This window comes from Puma concolor, chromosome A2, assembly GCF_028749965.1.
Source record: "Puma concolor isolate L17-30 chromosome A2, mPumCon1.1.hap2, whole genome shotgun sequence".
Lineage (NCBI taxonomy): Eukaryota > Metazoa > Chordata > Mammalia > Carnivora > Felidae > Puma > Puma concolor.
In genome coordinates this window covers 128,567,532-128,591,747 of record NC_141668.1, presented here as the reverse complement: position 1 = coordinate 128,591,747, position 24,216 = coordinate 128,567,532, and the positions used below count along the sequence as shown (strand labels likewise).

Below are 24,216 nucleotides of genomic sequence, written 5' to 3'. Positions count from 1 at the left end.
TATCTCTATGAAAAAAACATAAGAATTGTCTCAGTTGCTGTGTAGAATGACAAAATGTTGCCCACTATAGTGAAATATTTAGTACTTTGCTGCAGAGAGTTACCAGATAGTTTGTATGATATCACAAATGGAACTGTTGACACTTAGGGACCAGGTGTTTTGCCTTTTCCCAATAGTCTAACTTTTTTTGTATTCATAAGAATATTGAACGGAAATTTAATCAACTTACTATTCTATAACAAATAATCTTTATTTGCTGTAATTGAAAAAAAAAAGGCCATAACTATTACTCAAAAGGATAGTTCTTAGTCTGAAAAGAACACTAATGTAAAGATAAACTTACATAAAAGGAAACTCTTGTAAAATGTAAACACTATGAGCAATTATAAAGATACTATTAATTGAATATATATATTGTATGCCAGGAAATTTTCTAAGCATTTGCTATTTTATCTCTTTTAATCCTTAAAACACTATTATTTCCTTCTAATAGATTTCTTTTTTAAAATTAGAATCTAGGGGTGCCTGGGTAGCTTAGTCCATTAAGTGTGTGACTCTTGGTTTCAGCTTAGGCATGATCTCACAGTTTTGTGGGTTCGAGCCCCGCATCGGACTCTGTACTGACAGCACCAAGCCTGCTTGGGATTATCTGTCTCTCTCTCTCTTCCCCTGCCCCACTCATGCTATCTCTGTCTCTGTCAAAATAAATAAACTTAAAAAAAAGTAACTGAGAACTTAAAATTTTTAAAAAAATCATGTTTTAAAAACTAGTAATCAGAGTTGGGACTGAAGACTCCTCTGGAATCCCAAGTCTATATCACCAATTTATACCATTTTTAAAAAAAATTATTTAAAATTACATATTCTTTGACATGATTACTTTTATAATACATTTCTCCCACTAATGTAAAGTGTTGAGGAGGTAAAGATTATGTATGTTTAACTCACCACTCTTTTTAACATATATAATATATATGATGTGTATATTTAATAGATATTCAAGAAAATGTGTTGAGTGAGAAACATCTTGAGTTCTGAATCCTGGAATCATCAAAACATTAAAAGTGTTACAGCCTTCTTTCAGAAACTTTTTGGGGGGCTGGGGTTGGGGAAGGGCAAAGTTTAGCTTGCTTGGAAGAAAGTTGAGTTTTGTAAATTTGGTGGTATAGTTATAAGTAATGGAATCCACTGACTCCATTTTCTTTGACCATGAAGCTTAAAAAAGAGGTATTAGCAAGAATCACAGAAGTCCCAGGGGGAAATTCATGACTGGAAGGGTTGTTATACACTGATCTGGAAAGGACTTCCCCAGCATCACGACAGGAAGGTTAAAGATAATGGACTCTTGTCCAATTCCAGAATATCCCACTTATTAGCTGTAGACTTGTTAAAATGACTGATCTTCTCTGTACCCATATTATCTCATCTGAAAGTTGGAGATCATAATAGTAGCTACCTTATAAGATTGTTATTATTAAGATTAAATGAATTACTTGTCAAGTTCTTAGAACAGTGCTTGGCACATAGTATTTGTTACCTAGTGTGTATTACATGCATGTTCATTTTGGGATATCACTTACTATATATGCTAAATACTTATTGATCTTGAAGAATGCATTAAACATCTGCTTGGAAATTGAAAGGTATTATTTGGTAATTAAGGTATTCACAGTCCTGGAATTAAATGATAATGTCCACATGCTAGGAACATAAAGGAATTCTGGGGAAAATTTATTTTGAAAAACAAAATAAAGAACCAGGAGTTAGCAGCTAGTGCCCAGATTGTGAAATCAGAGTTAATGGTTTATATCTGTATACATACATAGCATTAATACACTTAATTTGCCTTTTGGCAAAACAATATAGCACTGAATCCCATGTAATTTCTGGTTCTCTACCACGTTTCTGGTTACGTGTTACTTTTGTCCTTTTTAGGACAAACAATTGCTTGTTTTTAAACTGTAATCACTGTACTTTCTCTTACCTTATACTGTGAAAATTATGCAAACAAGTGACACTCATAACTTACATGTTTTTATACTAGGAATTCAAAGAAAATAAATACCTTGCTTATGTGACTTTATTTCTTGATGCCAAATTTGCCTATTATTCCTTTTCCCTATTTGCTCATTTTCTATATTATCTTTTTTTTTTTAATTTTTTTTTTCAACGTTTATTTATTTTTGGGACAGAGAGAGACAGAGCATGAACGGGGGAGGGGCAGAGAGAGAGGGAGACACAGAATCGGAAACAGGCTCCAGTCTCTGAGCCATCAGCCCAGAGCCCGACGCAGGGCTCGAACTCACCGACCGCGAGATCGTGACCTGGCTGAAGTCGGACGCCCAACTCACTGCGCCACCCAGGCGCCCCTCTATATTATCTTTAACATGACATTTGAAATTGATACAGAAAAGACAAGTAACTCAGAAGTCAATAAAGTAAGCTTCTGACATATTTATTTATTATGTGATGCAAGTATTTTGCTCTGCTCTTTCAAGAGCTATCTTCTCTATAACAAGGAGTTTCATAGGTACTGTTTCCGGATTTTACATTTTTGCATGTAACATAATTATAAGATTTAGTTACAGTGTGGGCATTAGTGTTTTAATTTTTTTTGTCAAGTTCTTAGAACAGTGCTTGGCACATAGAGAGAGAGAGAGAGAGAGCGAGCGAGCGCATGAGTGGGGGAGGAGCAGAGAGAGAAGGAGACACAGAATCTGAGGCAGGCTCCAGGCTCTGAGCTGTCAGCACAGAGCCTGACGTAGGGCTCGAACTCACAAACTGTGAGATCATGGCCTGAGTCGAAGTTGGACGCTTAACCAACCGAGCCAGCCAGGTGCCCGGCATTAGTGTTTTGTTTTGCATGGCACAGCCATCGTGTGTGTGTGTGTGTGTGTGTGTGTGTGTGTGTGTGTGTGTGTGCATGAGTGCACATGTGTGTTGCAAAAAGCATGGTTACTCCACTACTTCCTCAGCTCATGACTGAAACCCTTGTTCTAATTCAAGGAATAAATAAAGAGCTATTCGAAATTATAATAATGGGTACTTTATTCATCTTCTCTGTGGAAATCAGCCCAGGAAGCAAATTAAAATTGTAAGGCTATCCAAAACAGAATTATTTTTGTGTTTCAACTGCTACGTAATTGAGCCCCACCTTCTATAATTTTAACTTTCTGGACATTTTCTCATGGGACAGTTTTTCATACAGCCCTTAGGAGATTCCACTGAAATCATTACTAGATATTGCAGTTCCTCCCTCAATCCCCACTGCGCTAAGTGGCGACGATTCTGGTAGCTGTCATGTTTGGAAAATACCATGATGCCACGAGTTAATTTCATACCTGTCATGAGATCTTTGCATGAGATCCCAGGGGGCCTTTCAGTGTGTCACAGTTCTGCAAGCCATTCGTTAGTTCCTTTCAAAGCAATGACCCATGGCCAAGAGATCTTGTCGCAACACATGGCGACACCTGTCACCAGGTTTTGTGATTGGCATAAAATTAACCTGTTTTCCTCTTTTATTTGCTGCTTTTTAAATAATATCCATAAGAAGGACAAGAAGAAATTGTATTTGAAAAGCATTTACTGTCACTTTCAAGAAGCATAATGGTAGATTTGGGATTCTGGACCTAATGAATAGAACCATTTCCTTGTAGAGATACACACACAGTTATTCAATAAAGGTGATATTTTTGAGAAGTTCTGAATGGTAGTCTGAAAATCTCAGACAGGAGTAGTGTTTCAGTATTCAAACTCCATCAGGGATTGGAACAAAGCAAGAAATGACATTATTTTGAATCTTGTTATGGAAGAAAAATCCAGGGAGCTTGGATTTCAGATATGAGTTTGCCCTTAGCTTTCACGTGGTTTCAAGCAACTTGAGATTCCTCTGATATCTTTGTATATTTCTCATGCCCGGATCTTAATATTATTATGGAGATGTGCATAAAATGGACCTCTAGAATAACATTTAGAGTTATGACAGATATCTGAGAAAAATAAATTAATGGTATTTAGCCTTTAGGTCCTTAGCAATTTATCAGTTACTTTTAAGGATAAGGACAGAGAAGAAAATAGGTAACCGCTTATCTGTGCCTTTCTACCTCATTGAAACAGTATAATTATTTTGATCGAATTATTTTTCTATGGAGAAAGTATCTGGTTCCGTGTATTACCATAATATACTTTATCTTCCTACCAATTTTTAACTTCTTAAAATGTATAGCTGTTGTCTTTCCCTCTTCTTGATTACGTTAAATGCTTTTTAGATTCTTAATATCCAAATACAGTAAGAACAAAGATGAATTTAGTCATTTCTTTTCTTTTTTTCTCTCTACCAATTCTCAGGACTAAATGGCATTGTTCTTCTCCAATCCGTACTGGTTGCTCTGTATTCTGGAGTAATCAATTTTTCCTGGCGTTTCTTAAATGGTCTTTATTATTCAGTGAATTCCCTTTGAAAGTATAAACATTAGTCCTTGTTGTATGGCCCTAGAAATTGATGGCTGCTGTTCTCAAAGGATGGTGGACTTGGGATGATTGAAAGTGCAGAGCAAAGAGCTGAACTAAAACAATGGAATCTGGGGAAGATGGTACTAGAGACAAAGAGAGACGAGGACAGCAATTGTGAAATAATCTGAAGTAGGGATTGGGGATTTAAAGCCTGCTTAGATGTGATTAATAGATGCTGTAAAAATGAAATGCTGAGCCAAGGGGATAAAATGCACTTGAAAAGTCCCTTGAAAATGTGTTAATGCCTTTACTTGGCAAGCATTTTTTTTCATACTGAGTATAACACCATTATATGAAAATACAGATTTTTTTCCACATTATCTAGTGTTTTTTTAAGTGCTGATTATGGTTATGTTGGAATAAAATCAGGTTTCTACTAGACAAAAAGAAAACAAACAAAAAAAGAGGCCTTTACTGATACTGCATTGCTCTTAAGGCCTATCTTTGCTAAGTCAGGATAAAGGTAAAATGTAAAAATAAAACACATGTTTAAAAATGTTGCTGGTAAACTAAAGGTATTTATTTTAAAGCTAACAACAGTGATGGCACTTTGTACCTAAAGAATGAGAGATTTTGCATGTAACTGAAATAAATACCTTTTCACTTTTGACATGGCTGGTATCTAAACTATTTTCCAAAAAGTATGTCAAGAAAATTGAAAATCATTCCTTTAAAAAGATAAAAACAACAATTTGTGGCAAATCATTTTATTATTAAGAGCAAACTGACAGGGGTGCCTGGGTGGCTTAGTCGGTTGAGCATCCGACTTCAGCTCAGGTCGTGATCTCACAGTTCATTGAGTTCGAGCTCCATGTTGGGCTCTGTGCTGACAGCTCAGAACCTGGAGGCTGCTTCAGATTCTGTGTCTCCCTCTCTCTGTCCCTCTCTCCCTCACGCTCTTTCTTTTTCTCTCAAAAATAAGAAAACGTTAATTTTTTTTTTAAAAGAACAACCTGAGAGGGGCGCCTGGGTGGCGCAGTCGGTTAAGCGTCCGACTTCAGCCAGGTCACGATCTCACGGTCCGTGAGTTCGAGCCCCGCGTCAGGCTCTGGGCTGATGGCTCGGAGCCTGGAGCCTGTTTCCGATTCTGTGTCTCCCTCTCTCTCTGCCCCTCCCCGTTCATGCTCTGTCTCTCTCTGTCCCAAAAATAAATAAAAACGTAGAAAAAAAAAATTAAAAAAAAAAAAAAGAACAACCTGAGGACCTATACAATAATTTAGATAGCATTAAAATGCTGAAACATTTTTATAATAGGCAAAGCTGACTCATAATTGCTTCTGATATTTTCACTACATGTGAGAAAGATCTTAGAAAGACACCCGAATCTGTCTAAAGGGCAGCATTTAAGAATGTGCAGAAAGGCCAAGAGTCAGGAGGTGCTACCACTGTAAACCATCACTTTGACTACAATAAAGAAAATCACTTTTTTATATGAGGAGTCACTGAAGGGTAAAGAGATGACCTGGAACTTATGTTTGTGGTTGATGTTTAGTTTAATAAATACTCTCCTCTGCTCTTCTGACTACTAGATTGGAAATCTTTCCTCCCTGGTTTTATGAGTTTTATGAGCAATATTAGCAAAGTGCTCCTGTTAATACACACACACACACACACACACACACACACACACACACACTAAAATTACTGGCTAGAGAATTTTCCAATTAACACTGTCACAATCTAACCCAGATGTTCTCAGCTGGATTGCTTTTGTGCCCGTCTCTCCCAGACAACACCTGACAATGTACAGAGATATTTTTGATTGTCACGATTTGGAGGAACGGGTGCCTCTGGCCTTTCCTGGATAGAGTTCAATGATTCTTCTAAAAATCCTTTAAGGCACAGGGTGTATCTCACAATAAAAATTTATTCATTCTAAAGTTTGAATAATGTTCATGTTGAGAAACCCTGCAACCAGTTTAAGTAGCTTAGTCTCCATAGTAATTTTTCAGTATTTCAGAATTATTCTTTGTCTCTACCTCTGCACCCTAGGAAATTTTCTAGGAGCTTGGGATGAATCAAGAGTGCATAGAAAGGGGACTTCTGTATAAGTGTTCAGTCCTGTGCTAGCTTGTAAAGTTCCTTGCTTGACTTCAGTACGGTGCTTTGTCATTAGCATTTAATGTCAAAGTCACCCAGTTAGGGCCACCACCTCTTATAAATTAGGTTGCTGGTAAAATTGTGATCAAGCTTGTTCTCCTGGACTACCAGGGCCCTGAAATCTTCCCTTTCTTGTTGTCTATCTCAGGCCTTGATCATGCTGCTTATGCCTCTCTGCGTCTTGACCACATCATCTATCCAACTCATCAGTAGAGTCCTGTGATGGTTAATATTATGTGTCAGCTTATCTGGGCCGTTGTGCACAGATATTTTGTCAAACATTATTGTACATGTTTCTGTGAAGGTAGTTTTTAGATAAGATTAACTTTTATATCACTGGACGTTAAGTGCATGTGTGTGTGTATTTATATACAGGTAGATACAGATACACACACACCCTGGTGTTTCTGTGGAGAATTCTTAATAATAAAGGTCTATTTCATCTTGGTACAGTGGCCCTGTGGCTTTTATATTCAGCAATTCCTGTATTCTCCCATAGAAGTCCATAGAAACTTTTGTATCTCTCCAAGTCTCCCATTTCCTTGTTGATCTTCTGCTTAGTTGTTCTATCCATTACTGAAAATGAGGTATTGGTCGTTAACCATTACTATTGAATTGCCTATCTCTCCCTTCAATTTTGTCAGTTTTTGTCTTGTGTATTTTGAGGGTACAAAATGGTACCTCTATCTAATGGTGGATTAGATTTGGTTACTTTTTCCAAGTATTTGTATGTTTTTTTCCATCCTTTTACTTTCATCCTATAAACATCTTTGAATCTGAAGTTTTTCACTTATAGACAACACAGAGTTGGGTCATTTCATTTAAACTATTCTGGCAATCTCTCTTGTTAATTAGAATATTAAATCTTTTATATATGTATTTTTTAATTTTTTGTAATGTTTATTTATTTTTGAGACAGAGAGAGGCAGAGCATGAACGGGGGAAGGCTCAGAGAGAGAGGGAGACACAGAATCTGAAACAGGCTCCAGGCTCTGAGCGGTCAGCGCAGAGCCCGACGCGGGGCTTGAACCCACAGACCGTGAGATCATGACCTGAGCCGAAGTTGGATGCTTAACTGAGCCACCCAGGCACCACTATATATTCATTTTTAAAAAAATAATACCTTTATTTGAGCTATTACAATATAGCAAAGCTAGTTAATTTAAACGCTAGCTAGTTTAGCAAAGCTAGTTAAGTTAAAATGCTTAACCGACCGAGCCACCCAGGCGCCCCATAAATCCTTTTATATTTAATATAATTATTGATGTAGTACAATTGTCATCTATTATTTTGCTATTTTTCGTATATGCTTATATTTTTGTTTTTCTATTCCTCTTTTACTTTTTTCTTTCATTTTAAATAAATATTTTTCTAGTGTATCATTTTATATCCCTTGTTTCTTTTTCTGTATTTAAAAAAGTATTTTCTTAGAGGTTCTGCTAGGATTACAGTTGGCATCTTACCTAAACCAATCTAGTTCATAGAAATCCTAAGTTACTTAAATGGTATATAGAAGCTTTGTTCCAATATATCCCTGTTATCTTCTCTGTCATTTGTGCTTTTATTGTTATACAAATTATATCTTTATATAATGTTTATCTTTTTTTAAATTCTTTCTACAATTTTTAAGTCGGCTCCGTGCCAAATGTGGGGCTTGAATTTATGACCCCGAGATTGAGAGTTGCATTTTCTACCAACTGAGCCAGTCAGGTGTCCCTTGCCATTGTCTTTTAATCATATACAAGAGAGTTACAAAAAACACATATAATGTTTTTTTTTTTTTATATTTTGTTTACTAGTGTTCTCTATTTTGTGTGTATGTAGATTTCGGGTTCATATCTAGCATCCTCTCATTTCAGCTTGAAGGATTTACTTTGATGTTTCTTATAGGGCAGATACGCTAGGCAACACATTCTCTTAGATTTTGCTTAGCTGGAAATGTATGAATTTCTCCTTAATTTTTAAAAGGTAGTTTTCCTGGATATAGAATTCTTGGCTGACCATTAGCACTTTGAGTAAGTCATCCCACTGAAAAATATGGAAGACTGTATGAATTTGTATGTCGTCCTCATACAAGGGCCATGGTAATCTTCTCTGTATCATTCCAGTTGTTAGTCTGTGTGCTGGTAAAGCAAGGACTTTGGAGCCCTCCGTACTACAGGAGAAATGAGGAAAACACGAAGGAAGCCACCTCTGTCCTTCTCTACTTTTTAAAATTTTTTACATTAACTTAAATTAAGTTTTATATTATTGCATTTTAAAGAGCGCACGTGAGTGGGAGAGAGGGGCAGCGGGGAAGAGAAAGAGAGAGACACTGAGGATCTTAAACAGTCTCCACGCTCACTGTGAAGCTCTGTCCCACGACCTGGGATCATGGCCTGGGCCAAAATTGAGAGGTGGATCCTCAGCCAACTGAGCCACCCAGGCACCCTTGTCTTTCTCTTAATATAAATCCTCCCTTTGCTACTTCTCACCTATTTCACAGAATATGATATGTAGAATGCAGCACCTCCCAAGGAAACAAAAGATTGTTATTTTCTGTCCAGTGATCTAAGTGTAAGTCCCACTATCTGGGCATCTGATTGTTTTGTAACAACGTCTACTCAAACTCTTTCTTTGGATTTTAGTTTTCTACTTCCCCACGTACTACAGTACCATTCCTTTCACATAATCAATACATCTCTCACTTGACCTGGTGGTTTTCATTTATGGGAAGGAGATACACTCCTTTCATTTAAAGAAAATATTATTATATTTATTTCATAGGACACTTAAATGAGAGCTAATCAGCAACGTTTAGTTAAGTGGGATTTAAACACTTATTGTGTACCTATTATCTTAAGCTTTGGGTTAAGATCAAGTGTATTGGATACATATTATGTTCCTGGTACTTTGCTAGGTAGTGGGGATACATTAGGGAAATATCAGTCCCTGTCCTTATGGGGCTTACCAACTTTGGAAGAGCCAGAGGGGGAAGAAAAGAACAAATAGTAAACAAAAGATATCACTGACAAGCATTTTGTTCATCAGGCACGAAGTTGTGAGGGAATGATGGGGATTACATCGGATTAGTGAACTAACAAGGGCTGTGATGTGGCATTTAGTATATGTGCTGCCGAAGCAAGCACTCTGAGGTGGCATTTAATGTGAGCTCTGAGGGGCGCCTGGGTGGCTCAGTTGGTTAAGCGTCCGACGTCGGCTCAGGTCATGATCTCCCGGTCCATGGGTTCAAGCCCCACGTCGGGCTCTGTGCTGACAGCTCAGAGCCTGGAGCCTGTTTCAGATTCCGTGTCTCCCTCTCTCTCTCTGACCACCACCCCCCACATTCAAGCTCTGTCTCTCTCTGTCTCAAAAGTAAATAAACGTTAAAAAAATTTTAATGTGAGCTCTGAGTAGTAAGAGGACGTCAAAACAAAGATATGAATGAATTAGTGTTGACTTATTTCTTAAGGCACACAAAATTTGTTGGTGTGAATAGATGAGCATTTTCTGACATATTGATGTACTTATCTACCTGTAGATGTGAACCACATTGAAGTGTTTGTGTGGAAATCATTAGGACTCTGCCAAACGAATTGCAAAGTCTGGCTGATTTTATAACGAGTATGTAGTCCTACCAATGTAATCCAATTTACTGCTATGATGACAGCATAAAAAGTGGACCATTACAAAACCAAACGTGAGATTTGCAGTCATTTAAATATCCCATGTGTCAGGAACTAAGAATTATTACAGGAACCCAACATATTTATTTCTACCTTCCTAATGTTGCATATCACCGAAGAGATGGCAATAACCAGAGAAAGCTGCTCAAAGGAAAATACTCACCTGATGTGTTTTAAAAAAGGAAGAGAAATAATGTTTGTCTTAAGGATGGCTTGTCTCTCTAACTTTGGTAGGCCCAAAGACATTACTCAGACCTTTCTGATTTGTCTATAAATTTGAACTGGATTAAGATACCCATTTTAAGGTGGGCATAACAGTGGATAAGCTCATTTGTATTATGGATAGTTATATGCAGTTGTGGTAACAGGGAAAAAAAAACCCTATAAACTTCTGAGTATGTAGATTGATTTATAATTTCATTGGACGTGGATAATGAAATTAAATGTAAAATATTGCAGAAGATAGACTGTGATTCTTTTATCAATCACAGTTTAATTTATGCTCATGAATGTTTTCAGTTTAAACAGAAATCCTAAGTAAACCATTTGGCATATACTTGCATTTTAAAGGCACATTGACTGGGGTGCCTGGGTGGCTCAGTCAGTTGAGCCTCCAACTCTTGATTTTGTCTCAGGTCATGATCTCACGGTTCCTGAGATCAAGTCCTGAGTCATGCTCCATGCTCATAGCACAGAGCCTGCTTGGGATTCATTCTCTCTCTCTCTCTCTCTTTCTCTCAATCTCTCTTTCTCTGCCCCACTGTCTCTTTCTCCCCCTCTCTCCCTCAAAATAAATAAACATTTAGAAAAATTGAAGGCAAATTTGCCTACTGGAAGTAACAGGCTGTTTTGCAAGCATCACTGAAATATTAATTCGAATAAAGGTTCCATTATGAGGTCTTCACCTTTTATGCTAGATGCCGGAGCAAGTCAAAATGGCACCTGCAAGTCACACATTTTGAAGAAAGGCAGAATTCTATAATAAGGTAAGAGATGAATTACAAAAAAGGCAGTTGTCATTTGATAAACAAATTATTGCCGTTAAGTGACTTGGGCATTTCAGTGAACTTTGAAGAGGTCCCACTATTTTTTTTTTTAATGTTTGTTTATTTTTGAGAGAGAAAGAGAAGAGCATGAGCTGGGTAGGGATAGAGAGAGAAGGAGACAGAGGATCCGAAGCAGGCTCTGTGCTGCCCGGAGAGAGCCTGATGCCCTGATGTGGGGCTCAGACTCACAAACTGTGAAATGATGACCTGAGCCGATGTTGGACACTTAGCAGACTGAGCCACTCAGGTGTCCCCCCCCCCCCCCCACCATTTTCTCTGCAAATATCACTGGCCTTTAAAAAGTAGTGTTACCAGAGAAGCCAAAGTATATTTCTATGCTGCACTTAAATAATTGAGTACAAAATTCAGTACAGTCAGATAATTACAGGGAGCCAGAGAAGATGATCATTTCAATTCTTTCCTTAATTGTCCTTTGACACGTAGTAGTTGAAAATCAGTCTCAAAGGTCCAGGTGTGCTCTGGAGTGCAAGCCTGACGCCCCCACAGTAATTTTGGACAAGTTATTTTGACTCTACTTTTGTTTACTCAGCTGTAAAATGTGGATGGTAACCCGGGTCTTCTATGGTTGTTGTGACCATGAACTGCAATATTCTATGTAACCCACATGTAACATAGCCATTGCTTGATAAATATAGCCTTATTATTAGCAATGTTTATTTCCTCCAGAAGTGGCTTGAAAACTCCCCATTTTGCCTTGCTCCTGTAGTCACTAATTATGAACAAATTGCAACATTGCACTGGTGCTTGAGGTAGGAAAGGAGAACGTTTGCAGTGAGCAGGAGCAGCATTTCGGGTCCTGTGTTGCCACCTTACAGTTTTCCCTGTTATGTTTCTTTCTGGCAGTTTTTTTCTCTTACTTTCATAACGGAGCATAATTAGAATAAACAACAAAATTCACACTGAAGATCATTCATAGAGTTCATCACCCCCTGTTTTATAAGTCCGGTTTTAGGATATTTCCGTCTAAGGAAAGGACTCTAAGGACTTTCCCAAGTCCCCTGAGATAGCCACGCATGCCCGATGCTGGATTACAGCACACAGTTTGTCTCCTGCTTGGTACTTACCACAAAGACTTCTTTTTTGTTTGTTTGTTTGTTTGTTTGTTTGTTGGTCTTTTTTCTTTCCTATCATTGAAATGTAAATTCTCTTATGTCAGTGCCAAAGTCTGTCTTGTTCACCCCTCTCCCTGGACGCTAGCTCTATGCCAGGCACATATGGACACTCACTGTGTATTAGTAGATGTTGATGATATTATCTTTTTCTTCAAACCATAATTCTCAACTGGCACATTTACATCTTGAATTGTCTTTCATTTTCTCTTGTATGTACTTGTGCAAGGTACTAAACACATGTGTTGAAGTAATGGAAATGTGCTTTGGAGAAGATGAGCGAGCCATCTATTTGTGATCGTAGAATCAGTCCTAAAACTTCATCTACGGAGATTATAAGTGCCTGTCTTTGATTTGCTATAATCAGCCATTTAGATTATGTTTATAACACATGGAACTAACGGGAGTTAATAACATTCTTGATTGGTGTCCATTAGCTCACTTTTTTTAACTTGGATTCTGACTGAATTATCTCCTCCTCAGTATACAGGAGAAAACAAACTAAATTAAGGTGCCCAAGTCAGTACATTTAATACAGTGTAGTATATTTTCCATCAGAAACTTGGTTACTACTTCAAGATTTAACCTTATTTTTCTATTAGAGGGTGACAGTTTATCTAGTACCTCCTCTAAGTCCAATCATCGTGTTAGATTCTTGCAAATTTTAGGTTCAAACACGTGTAGAATTTACATAAAAAATTTACATACACATATATATAGTTTGTGATATAGCCATAAGGTAATTAGCAATTGGTTACAATTTGCTGCTAATGAGGTCAAGGGTACAGACTTACTGTTCCTCTGAGTATATATTTTGGCCCAGTTCCATTTCTGCAGATTTTACTCTGACCCCTGGGCTGCTGTTTCAAAATTGCTGATTGTCACTGGAGGAGGTCGTTTAGGAGGATGTGAGTGGTTCCCTGCTGACCCTGCACCTCTACTGGTCAAGGCTCTCAGCATTTCCCTGACAAATGGCATGTGTGGTGTGTTTTATCTTTGTATTCTCTTTATGTCAGGCTTTGTCCACAGGGATGAACATTAAAAGTTTTTTTAAATCAACAGGATCTAGAACATCATCTTTATATAGAGAAAGAAGCTTATTATTCAACAAAGCTTGAGATGAGCTTGATTGTGAAACTGAGGAGCATTTAATAGTTGTTTGCTATATTCCATCCTTTTGAAAACCTTTAATCAATACCTCTTCCATAACATCAAATGACATGGTGAAGTGTGATTTAGGGGAAAATGTGTGAATTAGAATCCTAGGATTCAGGCAAAAAGAAAAAAAAAAGATAGATGGAATAGGGAGGCATCATTTATTTTGCTTTAATTTCTTGGTCTTTAAGAAAACACTATTCTTCATTTAAAAGGGAGTTATGGAACAAATATAGATATAATACTTTGGAGATTAAAAACGCACTTGCTGTGAAGTTTCTTTCTTTTTTTCCCTGAAGACTTGAGAACTTGGTGTGCTATTTAATTCTGTAAATGTACTATGGATACTGTTATTTAATCTTTGAATTTTTTTTCTTTGCTTCATCTTCTTTTATGAATTAAGAGGCTTTATTCTGAAACTAACTCAAATAGGAGAAATGTAATAAAACCTAACTAAAAAAACAAAAAACATTTATAGCTGATTCTCATTATTCATGGTAGTTGTGTTCTATAAAGTTATCACAAATACTAAGTAAATGCTGAACCCCGGATCCTGGGGAAATACAGGCTTAGGTTTCTATTAGCTTCTGGTCACAGCATTTCAGTCAACTGATCAATGCATAACTCTGTTTTAAGTATGTTTTTATGTAATCATTTATTTAATGTATATTGTTTATTCATTAATATTGGACTCAGGGCCAACAGCACTGTAACTCATTCCTGAATGAAATGTAATACAAATGTTTTCCCCCCAAGACATATCATATCATAGCCTTCTTGCACTTAGGAACACCAGGCAGTGCTTTCACAATGCTTTTAAACAGCAAGCCATTTTAAATAGCAAAATCACCAATAAAAAGCCTAAAAATGAGAAAAACTAAATAGATCATGAATAGGACTCTCATGTGCAGTATGGGAATTAAAAAAAGAAGGTAGAGAATCGCCTTGTTCAACTTCGGCTGAAACAGGTGTGTTAGGCAACTTAAATTTTTCTGTGCCCTGTGCATAGTTTGTATCTGACCTTAAAAGTGCTGTGAGTACTGATTTGAGGGCGATAGGTTAAATTTAGCTACTAGGTAAATTTATAAATATGGTGTCTGCAAATAATGAAGACCAGCTGTATAAGCATTTTAGGTTAGAAAAGAGAACTAGTTGTTCTCAGTCACTTAATGAGCCAATTAAAGAGCATGGCTTAGTGTTTGCTTTCTTCTCTTGATTTCTTATTTGATTATTTGAGTGTCAAACTCTAACCAGTCATTCCTGACTAACATAATTTGGGAAGAAGCCATGCCTTGCTCGCTTACCACTTTCAACCCCTGGCCCTATACCTGGAATACAGTAGGCATTCAGTTAAATCTTTTCAAGGTTGTATGAACCCCTTCCTTCATTTGTAAGAGGAATTTTGTGGAATCGCTGTAAACATTAAATGTCATTAAGGTGAGTACACCTGTAACCACATGCAAAAATGTTAGCTATGATGATCATTGTAAATTATTTTTAATAAGAGTAACTCTTATTTGTATTAATTTATAAATGATATTATATAGATTAATACATTAATATAAGACCTTTTGTGAAAGGAAGATTACCTGTTTAATACACATTCTTTTTTTTTTTTTTTTTGAATCTTTATTTTTGAGAGAGAAAGAGAGAGAGAGGGAGAGAGAGAGCAGGGGAGGGGCATAAAGGGAGACACAGAATCTGAAGCAGGCTCCAGGCTCTGAGCTGTCAGCACAGAACCTGATTCGGGGCTCAAACTCACGGACCATGAGATCATGACCTGAACCAAACTTGGACGCTTAACCTACTGAACCACCCAGGTGCCCCAATACACATTTAAAGTATAAGTCATTTATTTAGTAGGTCCCTTAAGGCAAGGGCAGGAAGATAGATTTGTTAACAAAGGAAACTGTTGATTTTTCAGTTGCTAAAGAAGAATGACTTTTGAATCTTTTTATTTCCTGGAAATATAAAATGTAATCTTATAATAGCATCAGACACATCAGCCTAATTCTATTTCCTTATTTTTATAGATATTTTTTACCTGCATCTCATTTTTATTTTCACTTGCAGAGCAAATTGAATAAATGAACTCTACAGTTTTCCTCATGTTGATTTTGGTTTTATTTCTCCTTTGTTCTTTAGAGGGAATTAAAGTGTCTAGGAGTGCGGAGGCAGCCCTACCAGCCTGGACATATACTTGGTTTTCTGGTAACAGCTGTTTTAGGCCCATTGGTATAAATTTACTGTATAAATAATTTGGTTCATAGAAGTGATCAAGTAGTAAACAAATTCTGAACATTGGCATCTTCAGTTAATAGTATATAATTACTCTTCAAATAAGAGATTTTTAAAGGACATCTTTTTCTTCCTTTTTGAAATATTGACTTTTTGAAATATGAAATATGAAAAATTTTGAAATATGAAAAAGATCCATATTTGCACTGGCTGCCTTAGAAGTGTTTGGTCTGTGCTTTTTCAAAATGATTGTCAGCAAACATAATGAGCCTTGGACCCATCCAGTAGCTTTGCTAACATATGTCTGCAGAAGGATTTTTAACATCCTGCTGACTGTGCTGGTCCTGTCGAGCCTCACAGCAGGAAAATTGTCTTTTGCAGCTCAGCTTATGAATATAACCTTTGCATGTTTGGAAATACTCCTTCTGAGGCAGGATTTATACTTATGCCTTGATTCCAAGTGCGTATTTTGATATCAGTGTTAAACAGGAGACAGAAGAGCTGACAGTGATTCACCTTGCACTTCTCATTATGTTAAAACTATCTGTTATCAGTATCTCATTCTTTATTGGATTTACTGCTGTGTATAAGCTCTGCAAATGATAAAGGTGTTTCTTACAAATTCACATTCCAGAAATGCTGGCTCTGTATTTTAAGTACTGTAAACATATCTAAGTGGCAGACATCATTTTCATTAAAAATGCTTTAAGTCAGGGTAGCTCAGTTGGTTCAGTATCTGACTTCGGTTCAGGTCATGGTCTCACAGTTCATGAGCTTGAGCCCTGTGGGGAACTCTCTGCTCTCAGCACCTAGCCTGCTTTGGGTATTCTGTCTCCCTCTCTCTCTGCCCCTCCCTCCCTTGTACTTTCTCTCTCTCTGTCAAAAATAAACATTAAAAAAAATGCTTTAAGTCAGGACCATAAAAGGGTGTATTGTTACCGCCAAGAGGGCAGCTTTTGCTTGAATGGGAACCTAATCTTTAGGCCCTGATGGGGCTATCTGTGATAAGTGCACATATTTAATCACAGACTTTTGTTTGCCTCTATCATGTATTTATTTAATTTGCTATTTTACGTATGGAAGTCAAGAGTCAGCTTTTATAGTCATTTAGAACATCCTTTTAAAATAATTATTTTCTAAATATAAAATTTTTATATTAGAAACACTGTCTGCAGCACCACAGTGGAAATTAATAGAGCCAACATAATTAGTAAGTTTGATTCACCATGCCCCAGGAGGTAAATCTTGTTAAGGGGAGACCTTGATGTTCTTACCTAAATGAAGTACCAATGTTTTTTAATGATTATTATCAACCTGATTGATAGGCTTATGGTAAGACCAAATAATGTTTATTAATTATGTTTGCATATAAATATATAGATACAGCACAGTGCTTTATGTTAGTTTGTAAAATAAACATTGTATTTCATTTAAGTAATGAACTACTATGTAGTTATTAAAGCTGAGAAATGCTGAAGTAGAAACTTTAAAAGAAACGTGCTTAGGTGGGAAAGAAATATATTGGATTCTCAACCAGCTCGATCTTTCCCCATTCTGAAAAAAATAAGCAAATGTGAAACAAACCAAAAAAAAAAATCCACAAAACAATAAATATGGAATATTTATTCAGAAATCAAAGGTCAAGCAGGATATGTTCCAATATTTGTTGAGATACTGTTGAATCTCCTGCATCTTTCACCTCTGTGCTCCCATCAAAGATTCCAAAGAATGAATCTGAGCCACTGTGGCTTGAAGATGTCGTGAACACATTTGTGTGTCTTACGTTGTGCTTCCTGATGCTATTATGGGGAAAGTCTATCGAAGATTTTTAACAATAAAGGTTAGAATCATGAGGGCTGATTTTGAGTCTAGTGACAACTAGAAAAATAATCAGAACTCATATTACTCATGTCATATTATTTGGTTGCATGTGCTTGGAAAAAACAAACTAGGGTTACATTTAAGTGATATTTAAAAAACAATGACCACATACAAAAGACAATTTGTTGTTGAAAATGGCATGTTTTCATTTGTTTTATGGCTGAATAGTATTCCTCTGTGTGTATGTGTATCATAATTTCTTTATCCATTCATCCATTGGTATACACTTGGGTTATTTCTGTGTCTTGTCTATTGTAAATAATGCTGCAGTGAACATGGGGTGCATATATACTTCTTCTTCTGATCATGAAATTATTGTATTAGCAAAAGTACACCACAGCGAACACTAATATAGTCCACGTAATTAATAAGTTGGATTCACCACATCCCAAGATGGAATGTATTTCGACCTTCAGAAATGAAGTTAACTGGAATTCAGCATTCAGACTGCCTGATTGGCATAAAGTTACAAGTCATTAATTTATTCCATTTTATTGATTTAATAAACATATATAGAATGCTTGCTATGTGCCAGACACTGTAATGCTATTGTAAGATATTTTAGATTACTTATTATTGTAATGATACTTACTACAATAATTTATTGACAGATGGAACTTGGGCTTTTTTCTCCTTCCTTCCTTCCTCCCTCCCTTCCTTTCTTTCTTTTCCTCTTTTTATCTTTCTTTCTTTCTTTCTTTCTTTCTTTCTTTCTTTCTTTCTTTCCTTCCTTCCTTCCTTCCTTCCTTCCTTCCTTCCTTCCTTCCTTCTTTTATGTTTGCCATAAATAAGATTCCACCAATTCATTTCTCTTTATAAACACAATTTGCCTTCCAATCACTATCCCACATCTAACAGAGTGTAGAGACAAAGCTGGACTTTATGTATTTGGGGGAGTGTCTATTAGAATAATAAGGAGCTAACGGTTCATGCAGAATTACTCTCCTTACATAAACAATTACCATGCCAAAAGGTTAGGGAAGAAGTCAAGGAGCAAACAGCATTTAATTTGTGAGAGTTTCCAGTGCTCCAAAAGCACAGAAGGAGCAGCTGCTTAAACATTACTTGCCCTTTGACTAATGGGCAAAAGCACTGAATGGGACTTACATGTATAAGACTTAAACAAAAGTACTACTACACCACCACCATGGGAAAAAAAAAAAAAAAAAAAAAACTTTTCCAAAGTAGTTTGAAGTTATAATAAGAAAGAGACCACGGATGCAGAATTATCCATTGTTTTATTGTTTGAAAGTGTGAGGGTGGAAAAATAATTGTTCTTCTACTCTTCTAGTTTCTTGACTGAGAGTCCTTCTAATAAAAGACAGATTAACAGGAGAAAAAACAGTCAGCTGGCTGGTTAGTTCAATTGGTTAGAGCGTGGTGCTAATAACAAGAGAAAAAACAAAGATAAGTTTAATAACAGGTATACCTCTGATATACATGGGAGATACTCAGGAAAACGGAGTAATTTTCCAAAATGGTCCAAGCCATCACCTTAAATACCTTCTTCAGCTAAACCAAAGATGTCGGAGGAAAGGGAAGGCCTGTCATGGAAGGTTACTGGGAAAAGCATAGTAAACAAAGATCAGGATGTTATGTACATTCAGGTTGTTGCCTTACAGATATGAGCTTCTAGAGATTTAGTGATCCCTCCTGTTTGTGGTACAGCCAGGAAGACACTCTGACAAATGGTGAATTCTCTCGTAAATGTAAATGCCTCTTACAAAAGGGTAACTCTGAGTTTCTCCTGTGCCAGCTGTTTCTGAAAGATAATAAGCCTAAAATAATCCTCATTCCACAGAGGCATATTTTAGCTGGCATATTCTACTCCTCTTCAAAAGTAACTCTTTTTTCCTGTTCTGAGTCATCCCAGATTCAGACTTCTAGCAGGGTCCCCAAATAAAAGTGTAAAGGGAAATGTTAGCCCTATTCTGAAACAATGAAAAATAAATTATGTGCCTTTGGGTATGCAGTTTGAATTGAAAATATTATTAGGTCAATGAAGCTTAATTTGCTAAGCAAATGAAAAAGACTGATAAAGCACAGCAATGACTTTGGCTTTTCTTTTTTACTTCCTTTACTATTAACTATTTGCTACTTAGCAAATTTTGGGCCACTTATCTAGTGAAGAAGTATGCTCTGTTCTACTGATGGCAGGCTTATGTTTTAAGAACTGATTGTAAGTGGATGTATAAAATCATCATTTGGTTTGAGTTTAGAAGATAGAGCCATAGCACATCTCCTTCCTGGGGGAGGGTGGGAATCAGAATCACAGCATAACCCTCCCCAAGGAAATACTCCTCTCATTTCCATTCAACTTTTCGTCTTTTTTGTTTAATCTTTGATGTGCTAGGAGTTTAGGTCCCTTTTTGGAGAGTGCTGAAATTTATGTAGCATATTGTTTGGAATGTATTTCTTGAGTTTCTTGGTGCCTCAGATGAATTTTCTATTTTAACATCCTGTTACGCACTTAATTACTTAATTAGTAAATACTTACTTGGTTTTTGTCCAAATTGAAAATTATTACTTGCCTATTACTGAGTTAAGATCCCTACTCAAATATATAGATTTTTTAAATCTTTTATAGATGTTACAAGTGACAAAAACTTAAGCTACTTAATACTAAATATAGAACTCATTACTTCATATTTGAAAACTATGTGAAAATATGGGTGGACCTGGCCTTACAGTCCTGGTACTAGGACTCAAATGCTTTTACCTCTCTCATACCCATCTCTGCTTTCTTCCTTTGGCCAGGGCCCAAGGGGACAAGAGCACCTGGCTCAAGGGGGTTTCCCACCAGACCAGGTTTGGCCACTTGTCACTGACAAAATCCAAAGTAGAGAGATGAATGGCAGTGTAACAATAAAGGGATTATTTTAATGAGGCCAACACCAGGAAGACTGTGAACTAATGTCTCAAAGACTGCCTCCAAAGTGCTGAAAGGACTTCTAGGTTTATATAAGGAAAATGTCAGAGAAAAGTTGGTGGGTATTGTAGTTGGGTGGTAAAGGTCCTGTTGATCATTGTCTTGGGGTCCATCATGCAGGGTCATTATTGCTTGAGGAGGTAGTTTGAGTTCCCATCATGGGATGCTTTGCCTGCTGGGTCTTTTGTCCTAGTTAGATGATAAAGGGGAAAGATGAAGTTCAGATGTCCAGACTGAGGTTGAAATTGAGGTAGTTGAAGTCCTTGTTCATTTGTGAACATTTTTTTTTCCTTTCTTTTTTTTCTTTTTTCATTTACTTCTCCATGAGTTTAGAACCATGGTCATTGGCTATTTCTGACTCATGCTTTCATAGATTTATGACCTCAAAGGAAAACAGGGTTTAGAAATTCTTAGGGAATCATTTTCATTGCCCATGCTTGGGTCACAGGTCCATCTCTTGGACCTATCACAGTGACCTAGAGAGGTTAGAGGTTGTGAGTGGTCCATCTTAGACCATGAGCCCACACCTGAAACAAAATGTGTGGGAGGTTATTTTAATAATGAGAGGAGGGGCACCCGGGTGGCTCAGTCAGTTGAGTGTCCAACTCTTGATTTCAGCTTAGGTCATGATCCCATGGTCATGAAATGGAGCCTTCCATCAAGCTCTGCATTGGATGTGGAGCCTGCTTGAGATTCATTCTCTCTCTCTCTCTCTCTCTCTCTCTCTCTCTCTCTCTCCCTCCCCCCCACAATACCTTGATTGTAATCTCTCTTTAAAAAAAAAGGGCATGTGGGAGGCAGACATATAATAGTTGTTCATCCTATCATGAACAAAATACTATATGGGGGGAAATATGGGAGGAAAATAGAGTTAGAGCAGAGCAGTTAAACTAAATGCACATAAGATTTTTCTTTTGGTTACTTAGAATATATATGCATATAATTTTAGCAGTAAGGTTGGTAGTGAATTCAGGGGGATAGAGTGAAGTAATAGGAGATGTAGAGAGGAGAGATTGTGCATTACAGAAGAATTGAAAGAAATTTTGGTGATCTGAAAATTAATAGGTGAAGAGGGCATGGATTGGAGAGGTATCAAGTGAAAGGACTACAACAGAGACCTGGTTAGATAAATATGAGGTGATAAGGAGAGGAAAAGATCAAACAGTGATATGGGTACAAGAATAGGGAAAGAAAAGGAATCAGAAAGTGTAATTTGTGGTGAGAAAATTAAACTGATATTATTATCATTATTTTTAAATTTTTTTTTAGAAATGTTTATTAATTTTTGAGAGACAGAGAGAGCATGAGTGGGGGAGGGGTGGAGAGCGAGGGAAACAGAATCCGAAGCAGCCTCCAGGCTCCAAGCTCTCACCACAGAGCCCGACGTTGGGCTTGAACTCATGAACCATGAGATCATGACCTGGGCCGAAGTCGGATGCTCAACTGACTGAGCCACCCAGGCGCCCCTCATTATTAATAATAATATTAATATTATCTTTGGTTTGCTCTTTTTTCCAGACTAGAAGATTTTGGCTTTATAAGGAAGCGTATTGTAATTTGAGAATTGTGAGTAAAATTAATTTTAGATTTATAAGCACCTTTCCATGTGGTATGAACAAATATAATAAAATTCTCAAGGAATAGGCTATTTTTAGTCAGTGGAAGGTAGAACATTATTATTTTAAAACCATACAATACTTAACACATTGTAGAGAGAGAACAAAGCTGTCTCCAATCATGCATGAATGCTCTGTATTATAGAAGTACTTTTCTGAGAGAACACTTGAAATACCATTTGGCTGTCCCTTCTCCCTAGTTTGCTTTGTATCCCATGGAGATGATCTGACCTTAAGCTTTTGTTAGCTTCAAAGAGAGCTCTGTGCTTGGCTCATCTCTGTGGGACTGAAGAAACACACCCTTGGTTAACAACAGGAACCAAATTGATTTTAATTTTGTGAATTCTTTACTCTGATGCAGGAAATGTTATCTGGCCATCTCTGTGGTTTAGTGATTATAGGGGGGGATTAGAGTTCAAAATACAAATGGACTCTGTAGATCTGGAATAGCTGTTAGGTCCAGAGGTAGAGGGTATTAGGTGGCCCTCTTGACAGTCATCTGTGATTATGTTAATAAACCTCCTGAGTGGACTTGTTCCACCTCAGTATACAGCCTGTCTTCTTCATGGTTTTCAGTGCTTATAATTCTGGAAAGGTACATTATATCAAAATATCATTATCAATATTTAATCCTGGAATTATGAATGTTCTTTGGATATATCCAAAGAGCTTTCACTCAGAATTTCAGTGCATTATGTTAAATAGACATAAAACTATGTTCTTTTAGGAAATATATATTGGAGACTGAGATAATACAGTGGGTCAAATTATTACAGATTATTACAAATTACAAATTATTTTAGGCACAGGAAGCACTGTTTAAAACTGGTTCCAGTGCATGGTCTGATGCACAAAGAGAGGATCTGGGAACTTCATTCACTGGAGGTTGAGAACTTCCTTCCTTTTTTTCCTGTACCTTATGATTACCTAAGGGAGAAGTCCTTGAACTCCAGTGAGTGAAACTTCCAGGTTCTTTCTTGCTGCATCAGAGCACCTACTGGACCCAGTTTTACAGAGGGGATCTGTAAGTGACGTGTGACATTTTCATTACTTGCACAAATAGAGGATAGGTTATAAAAATCTCTATTTTATATTCACATAATTAATTGCAGGGCTTTTTCCAAACACCATGCCCCATAAACCATAGCTCCCAGGTTTATTTACCAGAGGCCAAGCCTCACAGTCAACATTTCATAGAAAAGTGCTCTCCTGTCAGTCAGTGCCATTACCTTACTTTCCAGAAGGGGTGATCCCTTGGTCAAGGGAAAGAATGAATGCCAGACCTGCTGCATAGCCATGTTTTTTCTACATATCTTCTAGGCAATGTGGATATAGAGATGAGTAAAACGATCCTTGCCCTCAAATATTTTTACAGTCTACAGAGAGGAACGCAAAACCAATACCACAGATAATAAATCTGAAGCCCTAAACATGGTACATGGCATATAATAGATCTCTCAATAGATGGCAGTATTTAAAAAAATAGTATTAACAAGGCAATAGTGAAGCTATAACATGGTTTAATATTATGAGAAAGGTGAAGTCTCAGTGGATAATACAATTGGTCCAGTTTCAAGTTTATGTTTTCTGCTGACATTTACCAATTTTTCATGTGCCAGATACTATATGAGGATAAATAAGACAGCAGTCTCAGTTCCTGTGAACTTTCAGCCTTAGAGGAGGCATAGCCAGCTAAACAAATAATACACTATGACATTATGTTATGTGAAATAGGTCTGACAGAGGAAGACAAATACTGTTCCAATTTATGTGTATATATTCTCACTTATATGTGGAACCTAAAAAAGCTTGAACACAGAGATAGAGTAGAATGGTAGTTACCAGGGTTTGGGGATGGGGGCACTGGGGAGATGTTGGTCAAAGTATGCAAACTAACAGTTATAAGGAAAATAAGTTCTGGGGATCTAAGTTACAGTATAAGAA

General features: G+C 37.0%; 1 protein-coding gene and 1 non-coding gene across 2 annotated transcripts in view; one reads left to right on the top strand and one right to left on the bottom strand.

Moving 5' to 3' along the window:
- Positions 1–24,216, top strand: part of CHL1 (cell adhesion molecule L1 like) — a 201,244-nt gene that overhangs the window by 79,870 nt on the left and 97,158 nt on the right. The gene's annotated exons all lie outside the window — the stretch shown is intronic.
- Positions 8,644–8,751, bottom strand: LOC112859535 (U6 spliceosomal RNA). The gene has a single exon (XR_003223527.2). It is a non-coding gene; the product is annotated as a U6 spliceosomal RNA (small nuclear RNA).